Source organism: Rhinolophus ferrumequinum, chromosome 9 (assembly GCF_004115265.2).
Source record: "Rhinolophus ferrumequinum isolate MPI-CBG mRhiFer1 chromosome 9, mRhiFer1_v1.p, whole genome shotgun sequence".
Taxonomy (NCBI): Eukaryota; Metazoa; Chordata; class Mammalia; order Chiroptera; family Rhinolophidae; genus Rhinolophus; species Rhinolophus ferrumequinum.
Window position 1 is genome coordinate 65,982,636 of NC_046292.1, and position 16,928 is coordinate 65,999,563.

Here is a 16,928-nt window from a genome sequence, read left to right on the forward strand (position 1 = left end):
GCGGGACCAGAGATCCCACATGACAAAAGCTTCCTGGGATAAAGGGATAAAAGTGTTTATCTTTGAATATGTTGTCTTTTTGTTCATTGCTTGCACATTTATCTATGACAGTTATTATCCTAAACATCATTTTTAACCACCTCATAAGGATTTCTAAATGTGTTGGTTCCATGGCTCCCTGAAGGCTTTGGCTATACTCGAATCCTTAAGAAAATTTTAGTTTGTCTTACAGGTTCCATCAATTCTGAAATACTTTGGGATTATCTCTAGCTCCTATTTTACTATAGATTCAAAATCCCTTATCTAAAACTCTTGGGTCAGAAGCTTCTGGTCAAGATGGTGGAGTAGGTAAACATTGCTTGTCTCCTCTCAGAATCCTATCAACATTACAACTAAACTATATAACAACCATCGATGAGAATCACCTGAAGTCTAGCTGAACAGAAGTCCTACAACTAAGGATATACTCGTACAGAAGAAGCCATGTTAAGACTGGTAGGAGACGTGGTGATGTGTAATCAAGCTGGTCCCACACTCATGTGTGGTGGTTAAAAATCAGAAGGGACATATCAGCTTCAAAGGTCCTCCCTGAGAAATGGAGGGGAGGAATGTTACCATTCCTACACTAGGCTCCCCAGCCCAGGGTTCCAGTGCCAGGAAGAGAAGTCCCCACTAACTCTGGTTGTGAAAAGCAGTGAAGATTGTGGCTAAATGAGACAGAGGGTTGCTGGAGTCCCAGGAGCTTCTCTTAAACGACCCACGCACAAACTTACTCACTGATAGACTCACTCACTCTGAGCCCCAGCACTGGGGAAGCAGCTTGACAGACACCAGGGACATATGGGAAGGAACTGAGTCATTTGGCTTCAGAGTGAGGGCTGTAGGGGCAGTTTTTCCCAGACTGAAGTACTGGCAGAAGCCATTACTCTATGATTGATTCATCCCCCCTAGCATGCACATGCAGGTGGGCACAATATCTGTATCTCCATCAACCTAGGGAACACCTTTCGCCCCTCCATGATTTCCTAAGACCCTGCCGCACCCAACTTGTGGGCCCACCCAAGCCGCTTCCAGTGGCTATTCCATATAAGTGGCCCATCTTGGCACATGCTGCGGACTTTCCTAAAATATCAAACCCCAAACAAGCAGAATCTGGCCTCAGCAAGCCCCATACCTCTGGCTAAAAAGCCTGAAGCCCACCATTAGCAGCAGCCAGCCTCAGTTCACAGCTGAGATTCTCCCAGGCACCTCCAGCCCAGCACAAGTGGCAACCATTTGCAGTCTACTTTGTAGCTCACACCAAGTGGACCTAGGCAAGCACAGGTAGCAGCTGACCTTGGCCTGAAGCAGAGTCCATCCCAAGAGGCCTCAGAACCAACACACCTAGTGGCCAGCTGAGTCAACACCAAAGCACCACCGAACCACTTCCACAAATGACACACCCAAAAGACAGACTGGACAGACACCAGAGCCCAGGCACCAGAATCCTGCTCTACAGGGTCATCCCCTGTACAACAGCTCAGCCACTATAGTCAGAGCCAGTCCTCACAACTAATCAGCTTGAGAGTCAATCCCTCCAATTAACATGCAAATAGTAACCAAGGCACAACTACAATAGGAGGGCACACACAACCCATACAAGGGACACATCTGGAGCACCCAGCTCAGGTGACCAGGGAGATGGTACTACTGGGCTCCACAGGACACCTACTATATAAAGCAACTTTACTAATACATAGCAGCTCTACCTAATACACAGAAACAAACACAGAGAGGCAGCCAAAATGGGGAGGCAAAGAAACATGTTCAAATGAAAGAACAGAACCAAACTCCAGAAAAAGAACTAAACAAAATAGAGATAAATAATCTACCACATGCACAGTTCAAATCACTGGTTATGAGGATGCTAAATGACCTCAGTGAGAACTTCAACTTAGAGATAGGAAACATAAAAATGGAGATAGAAAACATTAAAAAGAACTGGTCAAATGAAGACTACAATAATTGAAACAAAGTATAAAGTAAAGGGAATCAACAGATTATATAGAAGAGAGGATTGATTCAGCGATTTGCAAGAGGAGGGAGCAGAAAACACTCAATCTGAATAGCAAAAAGAGAAAAGAATTTCTGTTGTTTTAAGTAACGAAGTTTTTGGTGATTTGTTACAGCAGCCACCCCAATGAGGGGTGTCTTAACACCCCTCATTCAACTTCCCCAATGTTAGTCACTCTTTTTGAATCACCTTTAGCCAGTGATTCTTTGGGTGTTATTTAACTTCACTAAATCTCAGTTTCTTCATTTGTAAAATGAGAATTATAATACAAACCTCACAAGACTGCTGTAAGAATTAACTTTAAAAATCATATAAAGTGCTTAGCATACCACTGGCATAAAGTTACTGCTCAATAAATACTAGTTTGTTTTTGACATTACTATTCTCTGAGAATCTCTGTATAACTTTCCAGGATATATGAATTTGCACTTATGTTTGAATCCATTTATATTGCAGAGAGAATTGGTCAATCAAATCTCAATTTTTCCTCTTTTAAAATATTTGTCTACCCATTTATATTCACCAATGTCACAATGATGATGCATTTGATGCCTAAGAGTGTGAGATGTCTAAAGACATACCAATCAGTCCTGGGAGGCTTAGTTTCTATCTTTAGCCCAAACAGTTTACTTCTTGAAGGCTGGAGTCTTTGAACCTGGTATATTTAATCAAACCAGTGCTGATTTTCCTAACAAATACTTAGAAATGTGCCCATTTGCAGATTGGTAGGCCTATTAGTACTGGGTAAGCAGTGTTTTTTTCAAAAGTGGGGAATCATATAAAAGCACAAAAAATATATAATAAGGGGCTAATGCACTTTGGAGAGAGACAACGAGTAATTGCAAAATTGCCAAAGCTCATTAAAAGAAGAATAAGAAGGACAACAAATTCATGAGAAAGCACCCACCAGGAGAAGTTTAAAGACAGAAGTTAATGGATGATACAGAAGGGCAATAATGAATGTTGTTTGAGTGTCTATTATGGGTAGGCATGGTACTAGGTACAGTCACACACTGATAGGTATTTGTTCTACTTAGTTGCAGTCAGATCAAATTTTTTTAAATAGTTTGGAGTGTTCTGCTATAGTGATCCTCATTTAAACCAAACAGGTTTTACTGCTTATAGATATACTCAGATAGCTTTATCTCTTAAAGGGTGATTGTTTTTTAGCATAACATATATTTAAAATACATTATTCTTTTACACAATGTAAATTTGTGGCCTCTGACAAATGCCGTAAAGTTTCCAGGGAACTGGGAAGTGTCCACAACCCCACTGAAGGGCCAAGCTGAGTCTAAGGTCACAAGATGTGAGAGTTGCTAAGGCTGCAGTAATTATCTAGTACCACATTCTCATTTTAAAAAGGGGGAAACCAAGGCACAGAGTTCCATGAATCCACTTGACATCTCACAGTTGTTAATGAGCGAAGCAAGACCCAAGTCGTTGTCTTTTCATTGAGATCTCTTTCTGTCCCACGATAAGGCACTATTAGTTGATTCATGGTTAATTCCTTACTCAACTTTCAATTTTGTCATTTTCAAGGCTGCAACACCAGAGAAGAGAAAGGAGTCGAGAATTGGCCTAAGAGTTTGGAGATCTACATTTTGAACTCAGCTCAACTATTGATGAAGCATGATCATGAGAAGATCATTTACCCTCAATTTATTTAAGGTTTTCCCAGTGCCCTCTATTTCTTACTTTCACAGCACTTATCACAGTTGTTGTTATCTAATGTCTGATTCCTGCCCTAGAGAGTGGTGGCTAAGGGCACAAATAGACTTTATAGCTACACTTCCTCAGTTTAAGTCCTGGCTCCACTATTTACTATATGAGCAAGTTACTTACTCTTTCTGTTTCAGTTTCCACATCTATAAAATAAGGCTACTGACACAAGCTATTTCAGATGTAGGAAAAATTAGTTAATATGTGTAGAACACTTAGAACAGTACCTGACACATATTAAGCACTATCTGCATACTTGTTCTACGATTTCCTCATTTGTTTCCTTCACTGCTCGATCGATTCCAAGTACCAATTGTCTTCTTGATTGGATCCCTGCTTTTATTTCCAATTGTATCTCTTGTCACTCTCCCACTGGCACTAAATTATTTGCATTTCTCACCAAGTTTCCAGAAGTTTCCATGACCTTGCACAGAATTCTCCTACCAGAAATAGCCTTTCCTTCACAGTTTCCAAACAACAATGCGGTAAGAAAAAGACCAAAAATGAAAGAGGGGCTGAGAATGGAAAAGGTTCTCTTTGTTTTCTTTAGAAAAAGAGGTGACTGTAAAAAGTAGTGAATAGGCTGAACAATGTAAACAGTAAGACACCCATTCATTAGTTCCCATGGCCCTCTGAGGGTAGATACTTAGTGCACTCAAGCATACCAGTGATTGTCCTGGACTGAGTAATGAACAGCATGAAGCAAGTGCCACCATACTCACTAACTACTCATTCCAGAGCACCCAGAGATGCTGCACCGTGTCCTGGGGACACATTCCCTAACATCTTGGGAGTGTTGAAATTTTCTCTTTTATGTTTCCACTGTATGGCATCTGTATTTTTCTTCCATTGTGTGCTGTGCAGATTGATATTTAAGGTTTTAAATGTTTTGTGCTGTTGCTTTTGTCTTTCCCTCTGACACCCTTGAGCTTTGTGAGAGCAGAAATCATGTGTTAGTCATCCCTATGTGCTGACAAGTAGGCAAAGCTGTCTGATATGCCTGGCTCATGGTCTTAATACTCTTATTCCTTGATTTCATGGACACTAAACCCTTCCAATTCCTTCTAAATTCTCTGATCCTTCCTTTTATTTTTCTTGGCTCCTCCTCTATCTTTGCTCAGTCCTTTGGTGGTCCCTAGGTCCACCTTTCATTCTTCTCTTAATATTTTTCATGCTCACCTGGGTGTTCTTACCTTACTACATGGCTTCCACCACTCCTTCCAAGCAGATCTCTCCACTGTCTATCTGTGTCTTCAGACCTGAGTTCATCCTTCAACCCAACAACTAGCCAATACCTTTACTCGGATGGTTCACTTGTACCTCACAGTAAGTCTACTTTCTAAAACATACTTCCCACCTCGTCATCCACAAGTACTCTTCTAAATCTCATTTGGGATAAATACTTCAGCTGGAAATTTTGGACTTCTTCATCAGCCTTTCCTGCCGCATCTAAGCAGTCTTTTAATGCTGAAAATGTAGAATTTATAGTTCACATTTTTGATCCCTCCCCAAAATCTCCATTGCTTTGCTTTAGTTCCTGTCTTCATCATCTATAATTGGCCTATAGCAACAGTTTCCTAACTCCCTCATAAGAGTGATATTTTAGAACAGTATGGGCCAGATGCTTTGCAGACTGTTCCTCACTTTTGATTTCCTTGTGTTTAGAGTCAAGTCATACATTTTTGTCAGAAATCATACATAAGTGAAGCATCCTCCCTCCTTAGTACATCACATTGGAAGGTACATGATGTCTCTTCGTAATTAATAAGTAATTTGTGGAAGATATTTTGAGACCATTTAAATATCCTATTTCCTCATCAAATTTTCACAAAGTAGTTTTGTTAGACATTGATGATTCTTGACTGAATCAATTATTAATATGATGGTTGCACAATGGTAATTTTCTAACTCCATTATACCTTCTACATTTTTTTTTGGTTAACATTCTACTTTAATTCAATAATATATTTATTAACAGTATAGACTCAAGAATTCTTATTTTATTTGATGTGTTATAATCCCTTAGTGTCGTTATAAATTGTGATGTTAAATAGTCTGAGATTTGGCCAGTGGGAGGGAGCTCCTTCAAGCTGGCTCCTGTGCCCTTTTGAAATGGTCTCATAATTTCTTGATCATGTCTTTATTTCTAGTATAAGGAGATGTTTTTTCATCTTCATTTTGAAGAATATTTTGATTGGCTATAAAATTATAGATTGGTGTTACTTTCTTGTACTTTAAAGATGTCTTTCCATTGTCTTCTGACAGCCATTGTTTTTTGTTGCCAAATAAGCCTCAAGATTTATTATTGCTCCTTTGGAGGCAATGTGTTCATTTCCGCCCCATTCTGACTACCTTTAAGACTTTTTATATTTATTCTGCTTGGGTTTTTAAAGCTTAATCAATCTGTGGTTTTATGCCTTTCAGTTTGGGACATTTTCAAGCAGTATTTCTTCAAATACTGTTTCTCTCTCATGTTTACTCTCCTTTCTTTGTGGGACTCCAGTTACACACGTTGGACATTTTCATGTCTCTTACTCTTCTTCCTAACTTCTATATATGTATTTTTTTTTCTGTACTTCAATGTAGATGCTTTAACCTTACGTGTTTTCTAAAACTTTTCTACTCTGTCTAATGTGCTATTAAACCTACCTCTTGAATTCTTAATTTCATTATATTTTTCAGTTCTATAAATTCCATTTAACTTTTTAATACAGATTACAAATCTCTGCTGAAATCATCCATATTTTCCTCTATTTTCTTGAACAGAGTTATTTTAAAGTCCCTGTCTAATGATTCTAATATCTGAATCATCTGTAGGTCTGCTTTTTCTTGGCTTTTGATCAAGTGGGTTTTTGTTTTTGTTTGTTTGTTTTAACATGCCACATACTTTTTGGATGAATGCTGGACATTGTATATTAATCACATTAAAATTATAGAGAGTCTGGATGGTGTTATCTTCCTTCTAAAAGGGTTAAGATCTGACAGCAGAGAGTACATGCAGACCACCTTAATCTTATGGAAGATTGATTTTAGGGCTGTTCTATTTCACTGTGTCTTTACTCGTAGGGTATAGACTTTCCAGTGTCTCAGCTGGGAGTCTGGAATGTTTACCAGGGCCATTTCACATTGGCAGGCAGGGCTTGAATCCCTTTCTCCATCTCCCCAGAACCACAAACCTTCCAAAATCTTTGCTCAGTCCTTTGCCCTTCTAGATGCTGGTACCTGATAGTTTTTTTGGAGCCATACTCTTTGTGTAGCTTAGAAATTGTCCAAACCTTCAAATGGAGTTTTAATGGAGATTTTTAAGTTAATGTCCCCGTGGTTTTCTTCTATCAGGATTTTACCTCTCAAGTCCCAGCTGCTTCAGCTATCCTAAATTTCAAGTTCTGTCTTCTCAGACTACTTGAACCTCCACTTTCTGCTAAGATGCTGTTCTGTCATGCTAAACATTTTCAAATGCCCATGGAGAAAAAGTTAGGTGAATGTGGAACTCACTGAATGCTTTCCTTCTTTTAAGGATTCATTGTCTTCCAAGCACTGTTTGTGTGTGTTGCTCTTCAATGCTTTATTATTTATTTTTTTCAAAATTTTTCTTCTACAGGTTTTATTGTAGATTTTAATGGTAAGAAGTTTGTCTAAATCAAGCTTGGTCAAAATAAAATTTTTATTTTTAGTAATAATATTAAATATTTCAGAAATACTTTTCAAGTTCTCCTTTTTGTTAACCGTCTTTAGTATAACATTATGGTTAGATAATATATAGTTCACAGGCTATATTAGTTTGGACAAAATTAAATTGTTATTTTTGTGGGTCAAATGCAGCTGTATATTGGCAATTAAAAAAAAATCTTCAGTCTAAAGTTGCTTTGTAATTTATTGATGCTTTAGAATATGGAGATTTTTTTTTTTTTTAAATAATGTATCATGCATGCTTAGAAAATAATATGCATTCTGTATTTGTTGGAGGTCTTCTCTAGTTTCTCTTTCGCTTTAAATCTCATGCTGGGCTTTTGGTAATGCTTTTCAATTGGCCAGAAGGTAGGGCCATCTGCTGTAAACAATGAGGCACTAAGTTTCCTACTTCGTAAAAGGACCCATTAATATTAGAAGCTGTATATCTTCCTTAGGGCTTACTATAAGGAGCAGAACTGACCCTGCTATCATCAGCTCCCTCTTAGCCTTCCCTTTTCTGCTTTATGGAAAAATACTGTGGAGGTGAGGGAAAGAGGCAATCAAAATCAGGACTTCCCAGTGCCATTTTGGGCCCTGAAGCGGAAGGAAAAATCTGCCATGTAGATCCTATCTTTATTGAAAATTTTGGTATTTGGTTTATCATAGATTTTTTGGCCTTAATTTTTATTTTTTGAATGTTACATTAAAATGCTATTTATCTTGATTACTGAGTTTTTGGGGGCCTCCTTAATTTTTTTTTGCCTGGGTAAGTGCCTCACTGCTTCATTCTAGTTTGGCCCTCGATGCTTAACATTGTAGGAAGTGCAGCTCCTGGTGAGAAGCTTTTATTCTCTTCTCTGTGTGGAGTAGGACTGGGATTCTTGACTCCTGAGAGCAATATAAACCCACGGAATCAGGCTGAACCAGAGAGAGACCAGGGAACCTCCAAACCACCCAAACTGGCAAGTTAGATGAGATTCCTTATTCCCGACAGCTGAAGAATTAGGCCTCATGAAAAGAAAAAGGCAGAGTCATCACCAGAATGGACTTCACCCCTGCCCCTGGAGTGGAGAAAAGCAGCAAAAGGGGATACTGTGGTCTCTCCCTGCTTCAGATCCATGTACTCCATCTGCTGTAGGGGAGCAGAGAGAGGAGAAGAGATTTATATTAAAATTGAGCTTGAAGCCTTAACTGCATTGAACTTTTAATAACCAGCAATGACCAAGGAGTCAGGGCATTTGTCCAAGTTGTCATTAAAGAATGCTAAAAAGGAGATTTGACAATGTAAGATGGAAAGAAGTTCTCAGAAATGGTAAAACAACTTCATGCTTATCCTCTTTGAGCTGATATCTCACAATAAGTGTTTGCATATATATTGAGAATAAATGAAGCTTATTAAAGGTATTATTCATGTCTTTCATAACATTGCTTAAGTTTTTTCTACCTGATATGTTAGATTCTAAAAGAAGCGCCTGTGCCCTCCCGGGGAAGCTTTTTGTTCGTTTGTTTTTATTTTCAGATAGGCATGATGGAGAGCAAGAACTTCTAGAGATGACTTTTCTGAGCTTAGCACATCCTTGTATTTTAGTTTCTACACGTTTTATCTCACAGCAATTTGGCTCTGGCACAACCTACAGGGTGAAGGGAAGAGGGGAGGGGATGCAATGCTTCCGGGCCAGTCAGCTCACCTGTACTAAATGACATTGTCACCCTACTGTTGTCTGGCTCACTCCCCTGATTTAGCTCCCGTAGCCCAAGACGGTTCTAGGTTTCTGACTTATAATAGCCATAGTGCAGCAAAGATCTATTCAGAGAAGAAAAATGGATACAACAAGAAATCTCTCACCATCTAGTCTATATTCTGTTGTCCAGAGCCTTCTCCTGCTGAAGCTACCACCCCTTAATATATATAGGGTTAATAAAGAAAATAAAACATAACTTTAAGGTCTTTTATAGAAACTTCAGGATTGTTTTCCTTAAGTTTCTACTCAATATTAATTTTTACCTCAGGGAGAAAAAGGACCTTATATAAAAATCCTTTATTCTCCCTTCCCCCATTTATATTAAATAACACAAAATTATTCTAATAATGCGATATGGAATCTAGAGACAAAACACTTTGGTCTACAAAAGGGAACCAATTTATTTCATAAATCACATTCTTCTGGTCCTTCCAGCAATTTCCCTTTTCCCTGGGAAGGGGATGTTATTGTATTCTTTCTGTGGCTTTTTGTGTAATTTTAATTTATCATTAAGTAACACTTTGCTTTTTAACATAAAGAATTCAGCGTGCTTGATGGAGCAGTGCTCCATGGAAAGTTGGTTCACAGCAACAACTGTTTGGAGCAGAGGAGTTTATTAATTTATCAGAACCTTATGTTCAATTTTAGATTTCTCAGCGTAGAAACCAACAATCAGCTGCACCTGTTGCCAATTAAAGTATTAATGGCACATCAATCAAAGAAAAAAAATCACCGAGAATGGAGATTACACAAGCTCTGTACTCATGTCATTTTTGGGAAGTCATCCTTTATTTCAGAAATAAGTGAGATCTACAAACCATACCCTTCAATCTGCGTTCTCCACTTTTCTTTTATGATTTTAGCGGCTGAATGAATGCCTTAGACTGTGAGGGCAAATTCACTTTCCACTGGAGGAAACCGCTGTCTCGTATTTAAAAAGTAATAATGTTGCTGTACATGTGGAGAGTGGCAGGACCCTGTTAACATTTTTACGAAGCTTGACAAAAGTTAATTATTAGGTTTTACAGAAAGCGGGGAAGTGCCAGCACTGCTCGTGATGGATGGAATCTTCATTGCCCGTATAGGTTTCTATGTTTCCTTAAAAGAAGAAATTCATGGTGCTGACCCAGGGGAATCCAGTGGAGAAGTCTCTGCTTTTTAATCCCTTATTCTGAACTGGTCATTATTTTCTGGGGGAAGGAAAAGGTTGAGAATGGGAGGGGGCAAAAGCAGTCATAAGAACTTCGGCTATAGAAGCAGACAAATAAATCTGCGTTCCGATCTTGGTGGCTGAACTTCTGACGGTGACCTTGCTTCCATTAGTTGGTCATTCTGGGTAACAGGCTTCACACCTATAAGGAGGAGATACAATGACTACCCACTTGGACCTCTGGAGGATTAGGTGAGCTAGTGTGTGGAAGGGTCTAGCAGAGTACAGTGGTGCCTCGGTGTTTGAACATAAGCCATTCCAGAAGACTGTTCGAGTTCTGAAATGTTCGAAAACAGCCGACAGCTAGGCCTCAGGATCTTGCACTCAGTGGAAGCCACATGACACGTTCGACTTCCGAGGTGTGTTCGAAAACCAAAGCATTTACTTCCAGGTTTACGGCGTTTGTAAACCGAAATGTTCATCAATGGAGAATTTGAAAACCGCGGTATTACTGTGCCTGGCACTGGTAGGCTCTTCCCCATTCCTTTGCCCCAGCAGGGATGGGTATCTTGGTACAGACGGCATCGATACCTCACTGGGCCATGGCAAGGTCCATAGAAGTCACTTTCTAGTCATTGGCCTGAGCCTGGGAGCACAACACCTGGCTGGGTGAGCACCTCTCTTAGACTCTTCTGCCGAAAGCTGTCCTAATGGTTTTTTATATCTCTCCTCCTTAGAGTTCTTAGCATCGATACCACTTAAAGGATGTTCATAACTGCCACTGCCTGGTCCTCTCATGGAGCTAGAAATGGGAAGGAGACTCTGCACCACAGTGGATAAGACCATGGTCACTGGAGTCAGGCCTGGGGCCAAATCCAGGCCTGACCACTTTTAAACTCTGTCATCGCTGGTTGATCTTCAAGGCCTTCTTGCTGTCTCAGATGCCAACTCTGCATAATGGGCATAAATACTGACCTCAGGGTACAATCCAAAAGAATTAGTGTGATGGGGATACAAACACCCTGCACAGTGCCCAATAAAGAGTGGCTCTTTGTTGTTCTTATTCGCCACATAGGACCAGAGTGGAGAATCCCACCGCATCCTAGGGATTCTGGCAGGTATAAGAGGCTCAGTAGGAAAGACATCTAGTCTAGGGGAAGCAAGTAGTAGGAGATTTTAGGGCGGGAGCTATTGGCTCGTTAGCTTAATTAGTAAAACTCACAGGTAATATTATAGTGATATTAGCCCTTTGAAGCAGGGACAGAAGATGTTAAGATTAAGTCCACCTGAAATCATTATGGAAACTTTTATGTGTGTCTAGCTTATATCCCAATTAGACTATAAGTTCAAAGACAGGTGCTGTGTTTTCTTCTTTGTTGTGTTCTCCCTTGTGTCCAGCACAGAGCTTGTAGGTGTCCAATTAATATGTGTTGACCAACGAAACTATTTCCTTGTTCTGTAACCTGGGCATCTCTAATTACATCAAAAGTTTCCATGTAATGCTTAGAATACACTTTGAAAGAAAAAATCATTGTGATATAATAAATATACCAATATCATCCCAAATATATTGAATGGCAAAAGGATGGGAAAGAGAGGACTCTCAATATAAGGGATTTCAATGCAGAAATGGTTTGAAATCGCTTCTTTAAAGCATGACTACAAGTTTATATCCCTCATTGTAGTATACTTAGATATGTGCATATGTTTTCTCACCCATAATTTTTCCTTTGCAGAGATACCTTTTGCCCATTTATCGTGGTATAAGGAATTGTGAATAGTAATACCCCAGGCTCCCTTCCTACCTCTGTACTACCTAGCCTTAAGGATGGGTATGACTGATCATAGCACCTCATCCTCAGACAACAGAGACTGGTCCAACGGGTGGGAATGTGTCCAGAAGGAGGCTAAGAAATTCAGTATAGGGATGCCATGCTTAAATAGTCATTTTTTTCCCCTTTGTGTTGTCTAAGCTGGTGTTTCCAAAGGCTATGCTCCAGTAGGTGCAGTCCTTTTGGCACCAGCAACACATGAAACACCATCACACAGAGAAGAAGAGAGAAGCAAATGAGAGAAGCAAAAGGAGAGCAGGAGAGACCTGTGAGCAGAGATGCCCTGGTTTCAGTGCCCGGGGCCTTTGGTGATGTAGCCCTTCCTTCGCTTGTGAGAGCGAGGCAGCATCTTCTCTGGTCTTGCAAGCTAATACATTTTTTTTTTCCCTGGCTCATTTAAGTTGGTTGTCTTGTTGCTTGCAACTTAAAAGAGCCTGACCAACACATTCAGGCTATGGTTCTGAAAATTCACTTCAGAGCCCCTACCATATTTTACCCCAACATCCAGAACAGGTGCATATATAATTATAGCCACCTCTGTTCATATAAACACACCCATCTGACATTCAATTTTTAGCGTACTACATGTATATGTCAAGATTTTCCAACCTGGGCACTACTGCCATTTTGGAGCAAATAACTCTTTGTGCAGTGCAGTAAATTTAACATTATTTCTGGCCTCTATACACCAAGTGCTGGTAACAATGCTGTCTGGTTGTGACAAACAAGAATATCCCCAGCCATTGTCCAGTGACAACCGGGTGGGAGTGGGTGGGAGGGGAGGGCTAAATTGCCCCTGTTAAGAGTCACTGGTATATACAGAACATAAGCTCCATGGGGGCAGGCAGTTTCTTTCTTTCCTTCTTTCTTTCCTTCCTTCTTTTCTCTCTCTCTTTCTTTCTTTCTTTCTTTCTTTCTTTCTTTCTTTCTTTCTTTCTTTCTTTCTTTCTTCTTTCTTATCTTTCTTCTTCATTACTTCTTTCTCCTTCCTTCCTTCCTTCCTTCCTTCCTTCCTTCCTTCCTTCCTTCCTTCCTTCCTTTCTTCCTCTTCCTTCTCTTCTCTTCTGTTCTCCTCTCCTCTCCTCTCCTCTCCTCTCCTCTCCTCTCCTCTCCTCTCCTCCCTCTCCTCTCCCTCTCTCTCTCTCTCTCTCTCTCTCTCTCTCTCTCTCTCTCTCTCTCTCTCCCTCCCTTCTCCCTCTCTCTCTCTATCTTTTTCAGGTTTGTCTCCCTAGGATATAGAACAATACCTGCCTCATAACAGGTGCTCAGTATTCATTTATTCAATGAGAAAACAAATGGGTTCTAAGTAAATGGAAGACGCTGTTACAAATGCTGCTAGAATCAAAACTTAGGTAAAGACGACCAACAAATGCACATGTGCCATCCCTAATTTTGTGACCCAGGGATAAAAAAACAACAAACAAAACAGCATGCATAATTTGGCAAAATAAGAATCTTGAGTATAGTACAGATTTCCTTAATGAGGAAGGTAGAGAGTTGGGACAGGGAGGAGAGAAAATGGTGATTTTAGTCCTTAAAGCACTGTCTCCTCTCTCTCTCTCTCTCTCTCTCTCTCTCTCTCTCTCTCTCTCTCTCTCTCTCTCTCTCTCTTTCTTTCTCTCCCTTCTTTTCCTATTTAAACAGGACAGTATATCCTAACAGTGAAGACTGATTTAGAACCTGGGTGGTTAAAACAGAACCTGGGAGAATGCTTCAGGAAGAAGAAAATATCTACGGTAATTTTGCTTTTATTCCTTAAAAATGACACACGCTGTTTGAAGTGTAATGTGATTTCCACACCTTCACCCAGTAGTTTTTTCCATCGGGATTAAAATTGTCAGCACACAGAAGAGCTATCCCTCGATTTTATCTCCCTCCTTTTATTGTAATTCCATAAAAAAATGTGAGTTGGAGAATTTAGTTTTACAAGAAGTTTTCCCATGTCCAGGGGCACCTGGTATGTGAACATACACATACATGTTCTTGGCAATACTAATGGAGCATTCATGAAACGCCTGAGACTTACACGATCCAATCACATGATGTTAGTCAGACACAAATCAAATCTGTTATGTCCAAACAGAGCAGCGATTACACAGACTGTAAATTGCCGGAACAACAATCCCGCTCAGAAGAGAAATAACCCAGAGCTGTTTCCAAACTGCATGGCCATACCCTCTCTGTTTTCTCCCCTTGCATTGCACCTGAGCCCCCTAAGATTACCAGTGATTGAGACTACTGTAAAGCTTTACGTTCTTATAAAGCATGACTTTCTCTTCGGTTTTATCACCAGTCCCAAACAATTAGTTTCCTTTTCAGCAGTGTTTCACACCAAGTGGTTTTGTTTATTTGTTCCTTGTAGGGAATAGAGAGCAATAAAGCCCCAAGGGAGGAGATCCTGGGTGGTCACCAGGCATTCCACCAGCTCAATGATTCAGTCTCTGCCTCAGCCGCAAGAACAGGCCATCAAATTTCATGCCTCAATAATATTTAAATCACTGTGTTGTTAGGAGCAGGCTAATGTGGTCAAAGACACTCACTTTGGAATTAGACAAGCCTGGCTTTGCAAATTTACTAACTGGGGGCCCTTGGGCAAGGGACATAACTGCTCTGAGTCTGTTTACATGATTATCCTCAAAAGGGGTGCCGTTGTGATTAACTTCATTCAGGGTCACTCACAGATAATGAACATCGTGAATGTCAAATCTACGAATATGAAGATACATAATACAATTTTAGGGTTCAAATGGCAATAATAGAACGGTACTGGGTATTCCAGGTTTCAAATGTTTCCATGCTTCGGGATTGTTCTGAGGACCAAATTTGCTGATAGACTGCAGGTGGGAGTAAACACATAGGTTTCCTTGTTCAGAGCTTACCTTTGAGGTGGCTGGACTTAGAATTCAAATCTCCAAGGAAGCCATGAGGTGGTTCATGACTATCTTCCACTTCTACAGTTGGTTCTTGAATAACGTATAGTAGGTCATTTCATCCAGTATCATTTCATTATAACATTGATGAGATGCCATGGGAACTGAACTCTTGTTTATATCAATTAGCCTCTGATAAAACTGGTTTCGTTATATGCGGTTTCCCTTAAAGTTGCAGAACCTACCTACGGCGTTAAGGGAGGACCTACTGTACATGATTCTTTCTCAGGTAAGCCCAGAACTTCTCTGTTCTTCCTTACGTTGCCACTGGGGATACAGAATCACTCCATTTAAATAAAGTCAACTAGTATCCTAGTGAAAGCTATAGAGCAATAAATCCCCATCATAATCAATTAATGAATGCAGATGCCTGAATTATATAAGGAAAATTCATTGTACCAGGAAATATATGTGCCAAATTAATAGGCAAGTCACTGAGAGACCTGAATTCTAAAACTGAGAAATCTGAAATCAAGAATCTGAAGGCTTCTCACTAGAATTATCCAAAGTGTCAACTTCTGTTGGAAAACTGAATTTAAAGCCTTACTTTAGAAAGAAATACATCTTGAAACATAGACAATACCGTTTTAAACTATTTTAAGAGTATTTGAGCTACCTTTCCAAAGTACCAGAAAGCTTTAATTAACTACCAATCTGCTTATGATGCTACACTAAGTGCTGTGTAAACTGAAATAAGCTTGGCCTCTGGCCTTAGGAGGATTTTAATCTTCAATATACACCATTGATGATAAAAATCACACTACACTGTGGGGAAACATTAACAGAATGAGCAATATAGAGGCTTCCAATTGTTTGTTATTTTTATTTTCAGATGGCTAAATTTGAATAAATAATTATAACCTGGATAAGTCAGCAGTCTTCATGGATCAAAGAAAAAGAACTAAGTGTCCTTATTTCAAACATTTCTCAAATTTACCTACTTTGTCCCGTCTCCACTCCTATGTGCTCTTTGGTACCTTCACGTATTTGCCTGAGCTATCACCAACATCCTTGTAACTGGTCTCCTGTCTTGGCCCTTATGGCAAATTAATTTATCAAGTGGAGTTAGAAATTTTTTTTTTAAGTTTATTGGGGTATCATTTGTTAGTAAAGTTACATAGGTTTCAGTGTACAATTCTGTAATACATCATCAATATATCATGTTGCGTGTTTACCACCCAGAGTCAGTTCTCCTTCCATCACCATAAAGTGAATTTTTTAAGTGGGTACGTGATTTGTTCACTTACCAGCTTGAAGCCTTTCAGTGGCTCCCGCAGGTCTTAGATTAAGGCAAAACATTGGGGCTTACAAGGCCCTGTGTGATCTAGCTTTTGCTTCCCATTCTAGCCATTTCACCCCTTGCAAAATGTACCTCAGCTTCTAACACAGCTGGTTAATACCTTCTTTTCCTCGTCTCAGTTTGGGCAATTCTTCCTCTGGGATAATTTTTCTGACCTTTGAAGTCAGGTTACAGATCTTTCTATCTGCTACCTACCATAGCTCTCAACAGTCACCTCTTTTATAATACTGTATAAGAATACAATTATTTACTGGTGGATCTCCACTAGTTCCTAACTTTCATGTGGGCAGGGCCATACATTTCCTGTTTACCACTATAACCCTAACATTTGACATAGGGACTGTAGATACATAATATGTAGATACATAGTAAACCTTTTATTGAACTGGGGGACTGTTTTTTAGTGGTTTAGTTGTTCTTTGCATTGCTGTCTACACTGACTCCCAGTGTAGCTCTGTTCAATAGGACTTGCCATGAAAATGGAAATATTCTGTATCTGTGTTTGGCTAATACAATAGCCCCTAGCC